The sequence below is a fragment of the Ovis canadensis genome, chromosome 3 (genome assembly GCF_042477335.2).
Source record: "Ovis canadensis isolate MfBH-ARS-UI-01 breed Bighorn chromosome 3, ARS-UI_OviCan_v2, whole genome shotgun sequence".
Lineage (NCBI taxonomy): Eukaryota > Metazoa > Chordata > Mammalia > Artiodactyla > Bovidae > Ovis > Ovis canadensis.
Window position 1 is genome coordinate 217,581,985 of NC_091247.1, and position 15,616 is coordinate 217,597,600.

The 15,616-nt window shown below is 47.9% G+C and overlaps 1 long non-coding RNA gene across 2 annotated transcripts; it reads left to right on the forward strand.

Annotated features, from left to right (window-relative positions):
- The first annotated feature begins 286 nt into the window (after positions 1-286).
- On the forward strand, positions 287-7,387 carry LOC138438347 (uncharacterized). 2 transcript variants are annotated; one of them, XR_011256296.1, is made up of 4 exons: positions 287-423; positions 5,536-5,669; positions 5,913-5,998; positions 6,301-7,387. It is a non-coding gene; the product is annotated as an uncharacterized lncRNA (long non-coding RNA). The 2 variants fall into 2 exon arrangements; XR_011256295.1 differs by lacking the exon at positions 287-423 and adding an exon at positions 5,215-5,394.
- Positions 7,388-15,616: the final 8,229 nt, after the last annotated feature.

Genomic DNA, 15,616 nt, shown 5'->3' on the forward strand with positions numbered 1-15,616 from the left:
CTGCTTTGCCCAGCTGTGGTTCTAGAAGGCTGCCCAAAGGACCAGTAGTTGATATTGTGAAAATTCCACTTGATGGCGGGGGCAAGATCAAACAGACCTGGAAGGACACACAACTCCTACTCACCATAAGCTCAGTGGTTTAGTTCAGCCAGATCGGTGAGCCAGGAGTTGGGAATGTTAGCCGGGAGCCCATGGAGGTGGCACCTTCCTGCTCCAAACCCCGCCCACCTCTGTGAGGGACCGAGCTGATTGGCTACTCTGGAGGAAGGAGCTGAGTGTGATGCTTGGTTCTTCCGCCTTTTCTGTCTCTGCTTGCTCGGGGACAATATTTCTTCTGTTCTCCTCCTGTTTTACCTGCACAGAACCTGCAGCTGCAACGCTCAGTGGCTATAGACTGTGTGGATTCAGTCAGTCAGGCAGAAGGTGGGTATCAGCAAGCACGCGTGTAGAAAACATCCAGCAACAGCTCTCCAAGAGTTTTACTAGGCAGCATTTTTTCTTTAATATTCATTTTAGTTTTTTAAATTTTTGGCTGGGTCTTTGTTGCTGTTCTTGGGCTTCCTGTAGTTGTGCATGGCCTTCTCATTGCAGCGGCTTCTCTTGTTGCAGAGCGCGGGCTCTAGGGTGCACGGGCTGCAATAGCTGTGGCACATGGGCTTAGGTGCCCTGTGGCATGTGGGATCTTCCTGGACCATGGACTGAACCCGTGTCCCCTGCATTGGCAGGTGAATTCTTAACCACTGGACCACCTGGGAAGTCCTATTAGATAGTATTTTGATCTTTGTTAGAGATACTCAATTCCTCCCTAAGACAAAATTTATAAACAGTTTCTTGTGTATCCAAAGAGGTACCCCACTTGTAAACTATGTGTGTGTGTGTCTTTGTGTGATTTTTTTCTCCCTTAGCTTGACTTGAACTGTGCCTGACATGAATTGAGTGCTCAGTTAGTGTCAACTGTTGTCGATTCCAGAAACCTGGGAGTTTTCCTCCATACATATCTCTCTTTCAGTCGAGCATCCTATCCATGGCTGAGTCCTGTGGGTTTTCCCTCCTCAGCATCTCTCAGATCTACTCCTCCTTTTGCTCTCCCCTGCCACCATCCCAAGTGGCCTTTATCTCCCCTGGACCTACGGGGCTTTCTCTTTCCATGCTGCATCCGGGAGCCGGAGTGGCTATTCTAAATCTCAGCCCCAAAAGCAGAGACATCACTTTGCCAACAAAGGTCTGTCTAGTCAAAGCTATGGTTTTTCCAGTAGTCATGTATGGATGTGAGTTGGACCATAAAGAAAGCTGAGCACTGAAGAGTTGATGGTTTTGAACTGTGGTGCTGGGGAAAACTCTTGTGAGTCCTTTGGACAGTAAGGAGATAAACCAGTCAATCCTAAAAGAAATCAGTCCTGAATATTAATTGGAAGGACTGATGCTGAAGTTGAAGCTCCAACACTTTGGCCCCTTCATTTGAAGGGCCGACTCGTTGGAAAAGACCCTGATGTTGGGAAAAATTGAGGGCAGGAGGAGAAGGGGCGACAGATGATGAGATGGTTGGATGGCATCGCTGACTCAATGGACATGAATTGAGCAAACTCTGGGAGACAGTGAAGGACAGGAAAGCCTGGCGTGCTACAGTCCACTGGGTTGCAAAGAGTTGGACACGACTGAGCCGCTGAACAACAAATTATGTCACTATCAGCCTAAGACATTCCAGAGCTTCCCCACATTTGGCCACGGAACACACTTGAGTCTACCTCCTTCCCATCTCTCAGAAGACCTGCCTCTGCTTTCCATCCCTACCGCTGACTCCTCAGACCCTCATTTTTCAGCTCGACTCTGGTGCTGATCCTGTAGCTAACTGCCCACCTGCAGCCTCACACTCTGCTACCTCTCTCTCTCTCTCACAGAGAAAGAAAGGCTTTTTTAAAATCACTACACCAAACATGTGATTCGGCTACTTGAGCCCTGTCAATGGCTTCTCACCTACAGTGTCGACGTCAGCCTGGAGTCAGGCATCTGGGTCCCCCGCCCACTCTGGGATTTGGACCCTGCTTCTCTCTCTCCAGATTTACATCTTGCCCAGCTCTGTCTCATGTGCAAACCCTGTGCTTCAGCCACTCGGAACACCCTGTTCTTCCGCGGTACCCAGGCTGTTGCACATGGATGCTTCTGCTGCAGCTACTTCCTTGACCTGTCCTGCCCACCCTGTTCTGGCTGGGAAGCACCTACTCATCTCTCGAGAATCACTTCTCCTAAATGACCAAGAATAGTCGAAAATTACATAACGGTGGCTTCCAGTGGGTTTCTGTATTTGCTTTCTGGACAATGTGTCTTCCGATAGTCTTTGATTAGCTGTCTCAACCATGAGACTATGATGACTTTTTAGGAAAGAATCAGGTTTATTCCCATGCCCCACGCTAAGTTTTGAATAATAAAGTAAATAATAATAAGAATGAATGATAACCCATAGAAGAGAAGAGGATAAATGTTCATGAGTCCTTGCTGATATAAATAATTGAATAAAGTATATACACAAAGGGAGAAAAAAAGGAACATTTCCTTTTCACAAGAGAGTTCCAATTGATAAATGTAAAAGAAATGAGAGAGGGGGGGAAAAGGACAATTTGGCAACGCTCCATTAATGATTGTGGCAAGTATGTCTCATGGGTGGATGCTGAATGTGGGATGTGAAAATAGATGGAAAACAGAATATCTACAGAGTCTCAAACTATCTTCTCACAAGAGATTTACTCATCACAAAAGAAAAATGATAATAGTGGAGAAGCCTAGTGGACATCACCTCAACCAAGTGGCCGCAGTTAACATCACCAGGATTGAGAACCAGCAACATCTCAAAGCCCCTGATAGGATACACTGAGCAGGGCATAGAGTCCCATCTGTGAGATTCTTGCCAAAATTAACAGTCTTCATTAAATCATGAGAAACCATTGGACAAATCCAGACAGAGGGGCATTTTACAAAATCACCAGCTTTTCAAACTGCCAAGGTCATAAAACAAACAAACAAGTAAAAAACAAACAAACAGAAAACAGGAAAGAAAAGAAAGGAAAAGACTAAGAACAATGTACCAGATTGAAGGCGATTAAGGCAACTAAATATAACTAAATAGGATGCAGAATCCAGGATCGGACCCTGGTCCTAAAAAAAAAAAAGATATGAGTAAATCAAATTGGTGAAGTTTGAATAAGGCCTATAATTAGCTGATAGCATCATATCAAAGTAAACTTCCTGGTTACGGTCACTGAACCATGGTTATTTAAGCTGTCAACGGTTGAGAGGACTAGGGGTAGGGTGGAAGGGAACCCTGTACTATTTTTGCAGTATTTATAAGTCTTAAATGATTTCAAAGTGGAAAATTTTAAAAAGAAAGAAGGAAAAGGAATTTCCCAAGCACCCCTTGAGATGGTAGAATTGATCCCATCCTTCTCTATGCCTGTCTCCACCTCTCCCACCATGCTTTCTCATAGCATTTATAACCCTTTGTCATACTTCCTCCCTTCCTTATTGGTCTACCTCCAAGTTCTTTTATGCAGGATATTATTTTTCATCTTTGAGTCTTCAGTGCCTGTAACAAGTGATAAATACTTATAAGGCACTCACAAATTCATTCAACCCTTCATTCAACAGTTTTGACGTGCCAGATTTCATGCCAGGGCCATGAAACTCAGTGGTGGATTTTGTCCAAGTGGCTACCAGTCCAGGGTGGAGTCAGAACAACTCAGAGGGGACTCTCGGGGAGTGTGGTGAGTGGTGTGATGGAGCGAATGAAGGCTGCCGTGCCGGTCCATGGCTGGCGACACCAGGAAGAGCTTTCCCGAGGAAGAGACAGTTAAGGGCATAACTAAAAGGTTGGTCAAGAACTGTACAGCCAGGGACTTCCCCAGTGGTCCAGTGGGTAAGACTCTGTGCTCCCAATGCAGGGGACCCAGTTTCCACCTCTGGTCAGGGAACTAGATCCCACATGTCACACCTAAAGCGTTCTTGTGCTGCAACTAAGATATGAGGCAGCCAGATAAATAAATACATAATTAAAAAAGAAAGAACTATGCAGCCAAAAAGGGAAGGAGAAAGAATGCTCCAGGCAGAGCCCTCAAAAAGGCACATCCAAAGCCCACAGGGGAGAGAGAACAGAGAATCTGGGACACTGCACCCTGGCTGCAGGGTCCATAGCAAGGCGAGGCACGGCCAGAAGTGCCACTGAGCAGGCATCAGGGCTGGGTCAAGCAGGGGCTGGTGAGTCAGGAGAGAGGGTTTGCTCTGTGAGAGGGTGACCCCGGGAGGTTTCTCTTGTAGAAGAAGCACTCGGGGTGCACATGGAGAATGACGGGGGCACAGCCTGGAGACAGCAGACTGGCCAGGAGGCAATTTCAGTGGCTGACCGGAGATGCACAGCAAGGGGAGAGAATGAAAAGCTCCCGGGGTGGGCGGCTGGAGGAGGGATATGATTTCAGAGGAGGAAAGAAAAAGATGAACAGCAATGGCTTGGCAGGTACTAAGCAGGGACATCCTGCCAGCAGCTATGCTGAGAACAAGTGTCTCTCGCCTTCTAATCTCTTCCCTGCATCTCCAAACTCCTATTTTCAAAAGAGAGAGTCAGATGTCTATATTGGCTCCAATCAGCTACGACCTTGGTGTTTGCATTGGTGTGCCTAGGAGGGTCAGGGTTCTGGGGTATCAGTGAGGTTCCCTGGATGTATCCCTTCCGTGGGGGAGGTGGGAGTGGGTCCTTGGAAATGGAGGTTTATGTAGGAAAGGCCTCTAAGTGGGGTGACCAGGAAGAGTCAGACAGACCCAGCTGATGCTCAGAGGAGAGACATGGTCTTAGGTACTCACATCTCGGCATCCAGAGCATCCACATGAGTGAGACCCGGGAAGCTGCTGGCATCACTTAGAGAGGGTGTAGGGAGAGCGGTCATCAGAGAGAAGCCACCTGATGGATGGTCAAGGAAGGGCGTCAACAGGTGCAAGTTCCCGCGGAAGGGGGCCAAAGGAGAAATGGACTGGGAGGGAACACACTCGTGCTGCAGACCCTGGAGGGAGCAGAATCAGGGCAGGGATGGAAGAATCCTTGTGAGACAAGAGGGGCCCTGGCTTTCAGCGTGTTGAGCAGGAAGGAGGAAGGAGTGGGCAGGGCTGCAGGTGAGGCGGGGGAGGGGCCCTCTGAATGTGGGAGGTGGGGAGACAGCTTGCAGGAGGTTCCGCACAGGTTTGAAAAATCTGCTGTGGAGAAAGGGGTCAAGGAAACTGAGAAACGAAAAAGAAATCTCCGAGCTGAGGTTGGAGATCCCAAATCTGAAGACAGCCCGGTTTCAGTGTGCTATGACCTGCTTCTGGAGGGGGAACAGAGACTCTGACCAGGGCTGGCTGAGTCTGGGTTTGCAGGTGGGTGTGGGGGCCCCCAGGCTTCTCCACGGAACCCCCAGGGGCCTCACAGGCCCACCGCTTCTGCAGCTGTGACGTCGACTCACCTGCCCACTTTGTGCCGAACGTCTGCCCCCTCAGCCTTCTGTCCTGTGTTGACAGAGGGTTCCTGCCTGCTCTTCAGGATGGAAGTCTCTCTGTGAAAGCTGCCCACCTCCAGCAGAGCCCCTCAGTGCCCTGCAGGGACCTTAAGGACTCTCTGAAGCTCTTCCTGCCTCCTGATTCATGCAGTGAAGGTGACCCTCCACCTCCAGCAGCCCAGGGCCCTGGGTCCCCTCTGGTTCTCTGCCCTGGGAGCCCATCGGCCCAGACACTGGGTCCCCAACCACCTGAGTGAGCGCACTGATCCTGGGCTGCCTATAATATGCATGCCTTTGGGAGATGGATGGTGGATGGTGGGAAGCCGGTCTGTCCACCTTTATAGCCATCCTCCTACAGGCACTCTGAGACTCACCTTGTCAAACTCTCTCATTTCATAGGTGTGTGCCTGCTCAGTCGTGGCTGACTCTTTTGTGACCCCAGGGACAGTAACCCTCCAGGCTCCTCTTTCCATGGAATTTTCCAGGCAAGAATACTGGAGCGGGTGGCCATTTCCTCCTCCAAGGGATATTCCCTATCTGGGGATCAAACGCACATCTCCCGCTCTGACAGGCGGATTCTTTACCACTGTGCCACCAGGGAAAACCCTCATTTTGTAGGTTAAGGAACCTGAAAGGAAGGTCTTGAAAGCTTAAGCACTATCTCAAGTGATGCAACTGCTTTTAAAAAAATAGAAGTATATTTGATTCACAGTGTTGCAGGTGTACAGCAAAGTGATTCACTGATATCATAGAGACCTATTTTTTTTTTTGGCCACCTGATATGAAGAACTGATTCATTGGAAAAGACCCGGATGCTGGGAAAGATTGAAGGCAGGAAGAGAAGGTGACGACAGAGGATGAGATGGTTGGATGGCATCACTGACTCGATGGACATGAATTTGAGCAAGCTCCTGGAGTTGGTGAAAGACAGGGAAGCCTGGTGTGCTGCAGTCCATGGAGTTGCAAAGAGTTGGACATGACTGAGAGACTGAACAGAGCTGATTCTTTTTCAGATTCTTCCCTGTTATGGGTTATTACAAAATATTGAATATAGTTCCCTGTGCTATATGACAGGTCCTTGTTGTTGATCTATTTTATTGAGTCTATCAATATATAGTATGTAATAGTGTGTATCTGCTTATCCCAAACCCCTAATTTATCCCTGACCCTTTTCCCCCTTTTTGTAACCATAAGTTTGTTTTCTATGTCTGTGAGTTTATTTCTGTTTTGACTACAATCTTTTAAGAATTCACAGATGTTTTTGAGCAATTTTAAGCTTACAGAAAAATTGAGGGGAAAGTACAAAAATTCTCATATACCCCCCCACTCCCTCCTCCAGTTTCCCCAATTATTAACATCGTAACTTACCGTGGTGTGTTTCTTATAATTGATGAGCCAGTATTGATACCTTCTCAACTAACACACAGTTTACAGTAAGGTTCACTCTTCCTGTTGTTCATTCTATGGGCTCTATATGTGTAATGACCTATTTCTACCATCACAGTATCAAACAAAATAGTTTCACTGCCCTAACAACCCTTGATTTCTACCTATTTATTCCTGCCTTGGTCACTGGCAACTACCGATCTTTTAACCATCTCTGTAGTTTTGCCTTTTCCAGAATGTCTAAATAGACAATATCATATTGTGTATCCTTTTCAGATTGGTTTCTTTCACTTAACAATATACTTTTGAGGTTTCTCACGTCTTTTCATGGCTTGATAACTGATTTGTTATAAGCCTGGAGGGTTATAGCCCATGGGGTTGCAGAGTCGGCCAGGATTGAGTGACTGAGCATGCACACAAGATATACATACAAAAATGTCCAAACTGTAAGCTGTAAATGTAATAAATGCCTTTATGTCTATACTTAATTTATATGTTCTGAGTCGATGTGCCCACTTTATAAATGAACTTAATTTTTACAAGGTGCATACCTTCAGGTAACCAGCCTTGATTCTGATATCAAGGCAAAATATCACCAGCAACCCCTTGAAGCTGCCTTCATGCCCTCCCAGAGACTGTCAGAAGTGCTGGTTACAACCCCACTGACTTCTCATAGCAGGGGTTCCTTTGGCCTGTTTGGGACTCAGCCTCAGTTGCATCAGATAGAACCTATTGTCTTTGGTATCTGCCTTCACTTGCTCCAGAGTTCCTTTGTGAGACGCATCCACATTGTTGAGAAAGCAATTGGGTCTTCATTCTGCTTCTCTTTTAAATTCCATAAGGCACACAAGCGATGGATGGTGAGTGTGCGTGAGTGTGTGTGTGTGTGTGTGTGTATGTGTATGTACACGTCTATGTTCTGTGTATTCCTTGCCCTGCTGTGGACCTCCATCTTTCTGACCCATTGGATTCACCCTAAATTTCAACTTCTTCCAAGTCTCAGATGGCTTAACTGAGACAGACAAAACCTCCGCACTCTGGGCTTGCTGATGAGCCCAAGGGCCAGCCCTACCCGTGATCCCAGATCGCGTTCACCCTCAGAGGCATCAAGGACACAGAAAGCGATGCTTCACCCCAGGGCTGGGGATGCAGGCACTCTCCCCTTCCCTTGGAGCTGTGGGCTGTGACAGGGAAAGCTTGGTAAAGGAAGGGGAGGAGGTTATAAAGCACAGTGGAGGAGCAACTCTGAGGCTTTGAGGCTGTGGATTTTAGAGATGTTTTAGGTGTTTGGGACCCAGAGGCTTTGGGCCTGTGGGACCTGAGGATTTTTCCTGTTCCATCCCCACATCATCCTGAAGTGGGGGCACCCAAAGTTCATCATCTCCATTTAATGTTTAAAATGAGATGCCCATTACGTCTGCTTGGCTGGGAAGAAACCAGGCGATCTTAAATGCCTTGCATTAAGAACGTAGTTCCAGCATCATCTTGTCTGGTCCTAGTAACACAGGCGAAAGATCTCCAGCTCGCCTTAGTACACATGGTGTCCGGGTGAACAAGGGTCCGAAAGAGACTCTGCTGGCAGCTGGCAGGGGCCATGAAGTAGCAGCACCCACCCCAAAGAGCTCTTAATGTTGAATGGGGCCCCTGCCAGAGTGGGTGGCAGGGATGAGCCCTGGTGTGTCGTCTTGTGTCTCTCCTCCAAGGATCTGCTCAGCTCCCTGCAAGATCCCTTGCTTGTATCCTTCTAGGGGCAGTCGCCTGCTCCAGACTCCAGAAACTTTTTTGAAAGAGAATCATCCTAAAGTGCCCCATGGTTCTCCCCAGCTCAGCTCTGCCCATCCAGCCTGTATTCACAGCTGCCCCCCTCTTTGTTAGCATGCTCTGGGCTTGTCACCCCTACTGTCTCCCTGGGGGTCCCACAAACCACCCCTCCTCCACAGAGCACCCCCTCTCCTCCAGCCAGAGCGACCCTTTTCTTCTCAGTCTCCCTGAAGGGCTGTTGGCCTTGCCCGGCAGGAGTGGGAGGCTTCTGCCTTGGGGTGGACCCTCAGTACACAGGGCGGGCTCTTTCCCCAGAGTCTTGAAAAGTTCCCAGAGACTAAACTAGGGACTAAACTAGGGCCTAAACTAGGGCCTGTCCCAGGAGAAGCATTCAGACTTGGGGACCAGATTTTGTACCCTAAGACTTGACAGGGCCTTGGGGATCTCTGAGGATGTGTCTGTGTCTGGGTATTTAAGTTCAAGAGGGTTTACTTTCCCCTGCTGAGTGCTTTGTTTTTTAAATTCCAGTTGTGTTAACATTACCATCTATTTTTAAAACTACTGATTTATTACTAGACAAGGCCCCTGACATCTAAGGAGTTAGGATCTGGATTTTAGGGGTACACATAAAGAACATATACTCAGGGGACAGAAAGAAGCACAGATTAAGTCAGGAAGATCCCCTGGAGGAGGAAATGGCAACCCACTCCAGTATTCCTGCCTGGAGAATCCCATGGACAGAGGAGCCTGGCAGGCTGCAATCCATGGGGTTGCAAAGAGTTGGCATGATTTAGACTAAATGACAACAATTGTCAGCATCCCAGGGCCTGTGGCAAGGATGAGTTGGTGGGTACTCCGACTCAGGAAAGATAACCTTCCTTCATTCACATACACATCTCTTTCAAGGCAATTCTCGAGTTCCTACTATGTGTCCATCATGGTGATGGAAGCTGAGACTGGAAAACAAACATGATTTTGTCCTCCAAGTCTATCAATATAACAGGACAAATGAAGGGTTAAAACCAAGGTTCACATGGTGAGCCATAGAGCTCCAAGAATAGAAACCCCTAAGCTCCAATACTTTGGCCATCTGATGCAAAGAGCTGACTCACTGGAAAAGACCTTGATGCTGGGACAGATTGAAGGCAAAAGGAGAAGTGGGCAGCAGAGGATGAGATGGTTGGATAGCATCACCGACTCAACGGACATGAATTTGAGCAAATTCCAGGAGACAGTGAAGGACAGGGAATTCTGGTATGCTGCCATTTATGAGACTGCAAAGAGTCGAACATGACTTAGCGACCAAACAACAGCAGGAAAGCTAGGCTAGGGAACCAGGCAGGGTTTTCTGGAGGAGGTGATGTCTGAGTTGCATCTGGACAGAAATGAGTCACTTATATTTTCATGGCAGCTTCCAATTTACAGATCGCTTTCACATGCCTTATCTTGCATAGTTTCCTCCACAGCCTTTGGAAGTTGCCCTGAGATGAAATATTATCCCACTTTTACATGTTACACATGGAAGGAGGGGCCAGCAGTGCTCAGGGGGTTGAGTGCACTGTCCAGAGTCACACACACACACACACACACCACCCCCTCGGATGGCCGTCCTCCTGCTTCCTGGTTTGGGCTCTTTCAGCTCACAACCAGGTGGCCTGCACCCTCCACCCCCTCCACGCCTGCTGAACACAGCTGAAGATGGCAACTTTCTGATAATCCCAGACAGGCTTCCTGGAACCAGTGTGGGGGAGCTGGGGCAGCCCGCAGGGGGGGACACTCAGAATAGCCTGGGGGCCTCACCCAAGACTCCACCCCCAGGAAATCCCCTGGTCTGTGGCCCCTCCGAAGGCGCCCTGACCATCTGCCCCTGCACCCAGAGCCAGGGCCACTCACAGCAACTTCCTGCATCCTTCTCTTGCTCATCCCCGAGTTGGATGTTGGGCGGTAGGGGGCTTCGGGGTGGAAAGTCCACTAATGGCTGTGGCCTTTTCTTCTGGGGAATTCCACCCTCGCCCCCATGGCCCTTTACAGCCATCAAAATATGCTTGGTTTCTGTAAAATTAGGAAGTCATTGTCACCTGTCACTCAGAGTAATCAGAGCTCTGTTCCCCTTTAAGTTGTGTTAGTCGCTCAGTCGTGTCCTCCTTTTTGTGACCCCATGGACTATAGCTCACCAGGCTCCGCTGTGCATAGAATTGTCCAGGCAAGAGTACTGGAGTGGGTTGCCATTCCTTTCTCCAGGGGATCTTCCTGACCCAGGGATTGAACCCTGGTCTCCTGCATAGCAGACAGATTCTTTACTGTCTGAGTCACCAGGGAAGCCCCTTCTGCTCCCCTCATGTCTTCATTTTCCCCCCCTTCTCCTCCCCACCTAGGCCCCAGGAGCCATCATCAAGGTTTATCATTAAAGACTTTGTTAATTCCAATCTCTGGATGGGGAGGGAGTATCTGAATTCTTTTTATCATGTTTTAATTAGCTGTTAAATACATGAGCAGTGGGCTTCTCTGGTGGTCCAGCTGTAAAGAATCTGCCTGTCAACTAAGAGCCATGGGTTCAGTCCCTGGTCTGGGAGGATTGCGCATGCAGCTGAGCAACGAAGCCTGTGTGCCACAACCACTGAACTCGCGCCCTAGAACTCGGGAGCTGCCACTACTGCAGCCCACATGCTCTCGAGCCTGTGCTCCACAACACGAGAGGCCACCACAACGATACACTTGTGCACCACAACGAGAGAGTAAGCCCTGCTTGTTGCAACTAGAGAAGAGCCCAAGCAACAGTGAAGAGCCAGCATAGCCATAAATAAATACATTAATTAATTTTATAAAAAGCTCCCGCACACTGCAACTAAAACCTGAGGCTGCCAAAACATAGAGAAAGAGGTTTCCCTTTAACTTACAGAGGTATGTAATACATGTACCCATAGGGGGTAAAAGGTGTTGTTTTGAAGGTTATCCCCCCATCCCATGAATAGATCACACCGCATATATTGTTCTACAAATTGCTTCTCTTTCTCTTTTTTTTTTTCACTTACTCTGCTATGGGGATTTTCCCCGCATAGCTCTACATTTAAAAAATTTTAACCGCAGCTTAGTATGTGGGTATGATCATTCTACAGTTTCACATATAGTTAAAGATCAGTAGTATTAAATTACCACAAGGTTCTGTGCTGTAACATAGCCTGAGCATTCCTGAAAACCCTTGCATTCTGCAAAGCTGTGCACTAAAATAATAGGCTAAAAACAATAGGGTAGGGCTGACCTGCACAATGTGTGTAACTTGGGAATAGAACCCTATCCAGAGTGGTGGTGGATGTTTCAGGAGCAACCCGGACAGCTAGGTCATGTGCTCGCATATCCAAGGTTGCCTCCAGGGATGTTAGAACTCTCCAGCAACATTGGTGCCTGCAGGTGATGAGCGGTGCAGGTGGAGGTGAACTCCCAGCCAGGTGGACACAGGGGAAGTGCAACCTGCTTCCTGGGATGGGTCTCTCTGGGGACCAAACCGCAGGTGCAGGCACGCTTTTCAAATCTCTCAAAATAGACCTGAAAGGGCTCTTGTCTTAGCTGAAGTCGAGTTGAGGGTCTTTTCCTTTCTGGCTGAGGGTTACCATGCTACATCTGTTGTTCCAGCTCTCCCAGTCAGAAAGAACTCCATCGAAACCAACTAGCTTCTCTTTACAACCTCAAGGGCTCCTCTTGATTGGGTGTAGGGGAGCTCTTTGGTACTATAAAAGTATTCGTTATAGAAGGAAAGGTGGCAGGAAGATGGCTGGAACATAGTAGTTGCTCGAGAAGCCTTTATAAAGGACAGGAGGGAGGGAAGGAGAGAAGAAAGGAAGGGAAGAAGGAGTGAGAGAGGAGGGAGGGAGGTTAGGATGCAAGACTAATTTAAGGAAACTACTAGTAAACACCGTCAGTTAAGAGCACGCCTGCATCACATCATCAGGTTCATTAGCTCCTAAACGAGGACCCATGATGGAAGTCTGAAGGTCCTTGAAGACGCTTTTGCTGGTGTGACGGAGAGCAGAGACTATGTAGGCGGGCCTCCCGGGTGGCACTAGTAGGAAAGAACCCGTCTGCCAGTGCAGAAGACATAAGAGACTCAGGTTCAATCCCTGGGTCAGGAAGAGCCTCTGGAGGAGGGCATGGCAACCCACTCCTGTATTCTTTCCTGGAGAATCCCCTGGACAGAGGAGACTTGAGAGCTGTGGTCCATAAGGTCAAAAAGAGTTGGACAGGACTGAAGAGACTCAGCATGCATGATGTGAGTAGAAAACATTTCTTGAATAAACAATAAGGACCTACCGAATAGCACAGTGAACTAAATTTAATATCTTACAATAACCTGTAATGGAAAATATATATATATATGTATGTACAACTGAATCACTTTGCTGTACACTCGAAGCTACTGCAACACTGTGAATCAACTCCACTGCAATAGAAAAAGGAAAACATTCTTTGAAGGGGTATCTTTATTCTTAGATTGCTTTACTTTTTGTTTCCTGAAGATCTTTTCATTGTGAAACAATAATCATAGCAAACAGTCTTTCTACATCTGTGCCTCCCTACATTCACATTCTTATTTGGCAAAATGCTGAGTCATCAGCTTTTTATTGGTCATCAAATTTGGAGGTGAAGTACTAGTTTATCAAGTGTAAAAAGTCTGGGAACCCCTGAATGTTAGGACATCCTTGATCTCTAGATAAAATGGTCCCTAAACCATCCTTTGCCAACAAAGGTCTGTCTAGTCAAAGCTATGGTTTTTCCAGTAGTCATGTATGGATGCGAGAGTTGGACCATAAAAAAAGCTGAGCACTAAAGAACTGATGCTTTTGAACTATGGTGTTGGAGAAGACTCTAGAGAGTCCCTTGGACCACAAGGAGGACCAACCAGTCCATTCTAAAGGAAATCAGTCCTGAACATTCAGTGGAAGGACTGATGCTGAAGCTAAAGCTCCAGTACTTTGGCCACCTGATGTGAAGAACTGACTCACTGGAAAAGACCCAGATGCTGGGAAAGACTGAAGGCAGGGGCAGAAGGGGACGGCAGAAGATGAGATGGTTGGATGGCATCACTGGCTCGATGGACATGAGTTTGAGCAAGCTCCAGAAGTTGGTGATGGACAGGGAAGCCTGGCGTGCTGCAGTCCATGGGGCCTCAAAGAGTCTGACACAAGTGAGCAACTGAACTGAAAGCACACTGGGAAAAGCAGTGACTGGTCTACTCTTCAGGTCCTCGGACATTCTGGCTTCATGACATAACTGGCATAATGCGGTCCACTCAGACTTCTCTCTGTTCTAGAAAGAGTTACATTAAATCTTGTTTGAACTTCATGCTGTGGAAGTTTCCTTCAAGCATAGCTTATTTTTCACAATGTAAATAGGGGAAACTTGGAGGATGGAGGCCCAGAGGGTTAAGGGGACTTCAGATCCCCCACACGACCCCCTGATCACCCAGCCATCTCCCTGGGACTCTCTTCTGGTCCCCCGAGACTGTCGTTAAAGTCCCTTCACCCACGTGGAGGTGAGGACTGGGCAGATTAAAGAGACTGAACCGAGGCTTGGGGAATGAGTGCTCCTGGACTCAAAGCTCTTCCTCAGTGGTTAGGACCAACTGCACCTACCCAGATTTCTCTGTGGTGAAAGGAAATCAAGTCAGGCAGGGGTTCCCCAAGATGCTGCAGCCCTGGACACTGGTCCGATGGTCCTGACCACCACCTCTGGGTCTAGACCGTCCTTGGCAGTAGACAGAGCCTGACCCTGGAAGGCTCCTGGGCTCATGCCAGCAGTGGTGGTCTAATCAGGTCACCTGCTCTGGGTTTTGAGGGGACCCACCTGTTGATGGAGGAGGCCACCTGCAGAATCTTTAAGTTGCTTCCAGCTTTTATGCCTCATGAACTCCCAAGTCCGCCGTAATAAAAGGCAACCACGCAGAGACAGACTCTGAACAAATCCAGTTGCAAAGTCCCAGGCATGGAGAGGGAGATGGAGAGAGGGAGAGAGAGAAAAATCACCTTTAAGATATTTATTAACTTTTATTTATAATAGCCAGGACGTGGAAGCAACCTAAATGTTCATCGACAAAGGAACGGATAAAGAAAAGGTGGTATGTATACACAATGGAGTATTACTCAGCCATTAAAAAGGAATGCAATTGGATCATTTGTAGAGACGTGGATGAACCTAGAGCCTGTTATACAGGGTGAAGGAAGTCAGAAAGAGAAATACAAATGTATATTAACGCACAGGACATCTAGAAAAATGGTACTGATACACCTACTTGGTGGGCAGAAATAGAAACACAGATGTAGAGTACAGATTTGTGGACACAGAGGGAAAGGAGAGGGTGGGATGTAAACATATTTACACTATCACGTGTTAGATAGATGGCTAGAGGCAAGTTGCTGGGGAGCACGGGAAGCCCAGCTTAGTGCTCGGCAATGACCTAGAAGGATAGGATGGGACGGGTGGGGAGCAGGCACAAAAGGGAGGGGGGAGTGTGTACGCATACAGCTGATTCAGTTTGTTGTACAGGAGGGACTGGCACAGCACTGCAGAGCAACTATACCCCAATTTTAAAAAAGATATTTACCCAGTTTAAAAGCAAAGTGCTGAACAACAGGGCATTACCATTTGGGGTAAGGAGTATACAAAGCAACGGGGCTTCCCAGGTGGCTCCGTGGTAAAGAATCTTCCTGCAATGCAGGAGACACAGGCTTGATTCCTGGGTCAGGACGATACCCTGGAGGAGGGCGTGACAACCCACTTCAGTATTCTTGCTAGAGCATCCATGGACCGAGGAGCCTGGTGGGCTTCAGTCTCAGTCAGACACGACTGAAGCGACTGAGCGTGTGCGCACGCATACAGAGCAATATTGATGCACATTAGAATGTATATGCAGCAGTATCTAGAGGATGGTATAGAAGAACTGGTTGATCCTGGTGGCCTTGAGG